The 5,115-nt window shown below is 26.0% G+C and overlaps 1 protein-coding gene across 1 annotated transcript in view; it reads right to left on the bottom strand.

Moving 5' to 3' along the window:
* Positions 1-5,115, bottom strand: part of LOC124419195 — an 87,190-nt gene that overhangs the window by 54,729 nt on the left and 27,346 nt on the right. The window lies entirely within an intron of this gene.

Here is a 5,115-nt window from a genome sequence, read left to right as displayed (position 1 = left end):
TTACTGTTTGTATATAAGAAACAAAAATGACAGTATCATTTATTTATTACTTTATATAGACGATTTACTTATTGCAGCAAACAATTATCTGATATAACAACTTTAAAACATGAATTGGAAAAACGATTTGAAATGTCGGATTGATTACAATCGTGAAGATGGCATAATGGAACTATCTCAAGAATCAAATATCAATAATATTTTAAGGAAGTTTTATATGGAACAATGTAAACCTGCTAGAACACCAATGGAAAAAATGACAGAATTACCTATATCTGAAAATACAAATAAACCATATCGGGAGCTATTAGGTAGCTTAATGTATTTAATGCTTTGTGTTCGTCCTGACATATTCATCCTTTCATATTGGATACATGGGTCGTTTTCTACAAAACCCTACAGAAATAAATTAGAAAATACTTAAAAGATTTCTAAGATTTATTAGTGGAACGAAAAATGTTAAGAAAAATACCAATTCCGAACCGTTAATTGGATATACAGATGCAGATTGGACATCTGATCATATTGACAGAAAATCAGTTAGTGGTTATATATTTTAAGGTTATGGTAATACATGATCAAGTAAGAAGCAAGCAACAGTAGCAACATCATCATCTGAAGCAGAATATATAGCTCTAAGTGCTGCTACATCTGAAGCCATATGGTTGAAAGGTATTTTAAACGACTTAGCAATTATAAACAAGAATTATTCTGTAACAATATATGATGATAACCAAGGTTGTATTTTTATGTCGAAAAACACAGAATGCAAGAGATCCAAACATATCGTTATCAAATACCATTTCATTCGAGATCATTTAGCTCAAGGCAATATAAATGTAGAATATGTTAAATCATGTGATCAACTTGCAGATATTTGTACAAAAGTTTTAGAAATTGTTAATTATCAAATTTTTAGAAGTAAATTACAATTGTCAGAGTGAGAGAGGGTATTGAAATACTTTGTAAAATTTGTTTTATATACACTCTTCAATTTGTGATTTATATATTCTTTGAAATTTGTTTTATGTTTTGTATTGAAAGAAAAAATATTTTCATTCTAATTGTAACTTTCAAACATTCAAATACATTGTGTAAAAACAAATAAGTTTTGTGAAATAAATTATTACAAAAATATTTTAATTTTATTGTTTTTTTACGCACGTCCGATGTGATTGCTCTGCGGTCACCACAATTTGAAGAGTGAAATAGAATATTGTCCATATTGCGCCCCGTTTGTAGAACTTGCAAATCGAAAAATTTTGATTTTTCCTAAAACCAACTCACAATTTCTTAAAGCATTGTGGCAGATTTTGTATTTTTCATGGAAACAGTTTTTTATGAATCTTTATATTCTCCTTTCACTATTTACCATAATTACCAACAAAGAATTTCATTGCAAACATTTTCCCAATTACATTTCACATAAAGAGAAAAGTTTGCTAATATTTTAAATAATTGTTTTATTTGTTATAAAAATCGTTTATTGAGCTTTTAAAACAGACACTGGTGTTTAGTTTTCTCTTAATTACTATCTAAACATAAATGTTTAGAAAGAAAATAGTAATGGAACGAAAGGCCTTTAGCGAAGAGACTACAGTGTAGGAAATCAGTTTAGGACATGTAAATTAACAATGGGTCAAAATGAAACAAATGTTCTGAGAAAATAATTTTGCATGATTAATTTATAAATATTATTACTTTTTATTTTACTATATTTTATGCTTAGTAGGCATTGCCATATAGCCTTTCACATGTAAATATGGGGTATATGGTCACCTAATGTGTAACCGATTAAATGCTATCAACTATCTGCATAATTTTCTCATATCTATCTAACGAGTTGATTCTCATTGCATAAATCTTCCGGTCTCTTTCTTTTTTAATCTGCAAATTCATCAAGCCAGACGTAAAATAATTAAAATTTAAAAGCAAATAAAGTTAAAGAAAATTCTAATAATTTAAATAAATTTTTAGTACAAATAAATTTAGAACAGAAAAATAACCTCAATACAGAATAATTATTTTTAAAATTTTGCTATATATAATTTTAACTATCTCGGTGTAAATGAAAAGAAAGCATTAAAGATAATATAATACATAATTATATTATATAATTTTTGTTAAATTGAGTCAAAGAAAAAAATTATATCACTATAAATATAATATTTATAGGGTTTTAGTGTTGGATCACAATCCAAGAGACCACATTGCAAGATAAATCCATAACCTCAATGCAACAACTTGTAATATAATTACATATATATGTATATCATATCCCCAAAAAGAGGCAAAATATAGTTATTTATATTGTGGGACTAACATCCGGATTTATTTGAAATAAATCAACAATAATTTTACTATATAAATTGCGTTTATCCACATTTTAAAAGTTAATGCATTTATAAATTAATTCTGTGATAATGAATGGCACCGCTATGAAAGGTTGGATATCACTGCCTACAGTTTAATGTAAAAGAGGAAGAAGAAGACTTGCACATTTTAAGAGACAGGTGTGACGTCACCAAATAGAAGTGAAGAGAATAGGAATAAGTACAAACAATAACATTATTTACAGATCTCAAAGTCTTGTTTCTGCAAAGTTGTTTACTGTAAAGTTTATCATCGGAGATAACATTAACATTTGATTTAAATGATATTAACATATTTATAATAACATTAACAATGAATTAACATTAGTGATAATAACATTTTGATATTTAAATTTATACATTATTTATATTAACGTCACTGAGATGATTTAATTGTTCAATTCACAATCGATGTTGTAGCGTTGTATGCGTTGTATGTCAGCAGCTGCTACAATAGTCATAACAATGTTGTTGGTATTTTCTATGCAAAAGCTCTATACAACTCATACGACAATTTTTCATATGTTTTTCGAATGTTGTGAGAGAATTTTAGTGTTGTCAATTGTTTATTTCAACATATAAACAAAAATTCAAACGATTTTAGCATAAAAAACGATAAAGTGGTAACACTGAAATCAAAAACAAACAGCTGTTTACAAATACAAAAAAAATTAAAATTTTATTAAAAAAAGTTTATTTATTAGTTTAAAATGTGGAATAAAGAAAATAAAGATTTGAAAATTCAAAGAAATTAATTTGGTTTATTTCGCATTTTTAATTAATTTAATATTTTTTGATTTTTTATCTTTTGACATTGTTATGTGTATTTGTTTTGATTTTTTTTTTCATTGCTAACATAAACTTATGACTTGCTGCAAAGATCTGTTCACAATCACTGTTACTACACTTTAGTAATTACAATATACAACTTGATTGTGAATTGAACAAATATTATGTTATTTATAACACTTTGTACTCCATATTTTTTTCTTAAACAATAACATTGTTATTTCAAAGTTTCACTCTACATTAGGTCTTGTGGACATTGAATAGTTTCTTTAAATTTTTATTTATGAAGACCTAATGTGGATTGCACAAGATTAACAAAAAATTTAATGAATTATACTAATAGCAATTCTGATTCTTTTAAACAGCTGGGATGATTGAGCACAAACATCGTAAGCCGGAAGTAAACTAAGGGTACTAATTTAAACCTAAACTTCATAGACTATTCAGCCAGAAAGTTCATGATTAAACCGTAAGTAAATACACAAAATATCATTTAATATGCAATCGATTACTTAAAAAAATAATATCCTTTAAATTATCAAAAAAAAAGTAAAAGTTAAACAAAAATAGGAGATTCATAAATGAAATTAAAAATAGATTTAAATCTTAATTTTTCACGTTTTGTTGTGGAAAATTTCGATATAAATATTTAAGGAAAATTCTGTATTAGAATATTAAAAACTTAATTTTGATAAAATTAATGTTATTTTTTATAATTTTTTTTTAATAAATTAAGTTGGAAATGATTGAGATTGAGTAAAGTATTTTTTAAAGGAAATGTTGGTAAATAAGTGTACGATGGAATAACTTAACATAAACTTTAGGGGAGATACTGCCGGAAGCCGGAAGTAAACTAAGGGTACTAATTTAAACCTAAACTTCATAGACTATTCAGCCAGAAAGTTCATGATTAAACAGTAAGTAAATACACAAAATATCATTTAATATGCAATCGATTACTTAAAAAAATAATATTCTTTAAATTATCAAAAAAAAGTAAAAGTTAAACAAAAATAGAAGATTCATAAATGAAATTAAAAATAGATTTAAATCTTAATTTTTCACGTTTTGTTGTGGAAAATTTCGATATAAATATTTAAGGAAAATTCTGTATTAGAATATTAAAAACTTAATTTTGATAAAATTAATGTTATTTTTTATAATTTTTTTTTAATAAATTAAGTTGGAAATGATTGAGATTGAGTAAAGTATTTTTTTAAGAAAATGTTGGTAAATAAGTGTACGATGGAATAACTTAACATAAACTTTAGGGGAGATACTATAACTCAAATATTTTACGATCACTGATGTATCTCAAGATATAGGTGGGTGGGATTATGATTAATGTGTTCGTTGTGAAAATAACATCCTTCACACATGTAAAATCACACAATCTATTAATTTTCTTCAACACCTTTTTTTTAAGTCTTGGAATTTATAGTTTTCTCTTTCTGTTTTGATGCTCAGACAGTCTTAATATAGAAGGAACCCTCCCAGCCGACGAGCTCAGCCCACTTTTCATGAATTCCGAGCAATGCTATGTTAAGGCTGATGAAATTATGTTGAAGAACCAGAATAAAATCAACGCAAGAAAATAGCACTTAACAGAAATGGCTCCCAACGAGAAGGACAATAAGTTTTTTTTTCGTAAAATTTTTGACTGATGACAGTAAAGTAAATGAGTCTTAGTCTGATTTAATTAAGGAGTCAGATTTCAATTAGCATATTTACAATTCCCCTTTTGTATAAATATATTACTAATCTCTAGTCTTTAATGTTATATCTAAATCGACATTTAGTGGAGATGAAGTCTATAAAATTCACATATTATCAGTTTACAAATGAGTCTTTAAATCTTTGGTTCAAATCAAAATTTTAAATTGCAATTTTAAACTGATAAATTTTATTCATTTTACACTTAAGTTCAATAGTGTGGAGTTGTCAGATCTCCCAT

The sequence above is a fragment of the Lucilia cuprina genome, chromosome 4 (genome assembly GCF_022045245.1).
Source record: "Lucilia cuprina isolate Lc7/37 chromosome 4, ASM2204524v1, whole genome shotgun sequence".
Taxonomy (NCBI): domain Eukaryota; kingdom Metazoa; phylum Arthropoda; class Insecta; order Diptera; family Calliphoridae; genus Lucilia; species Lucilia cuprina.
This window is presented reverse-complemented; position numbering and strand designations above follow the sequence as displayed.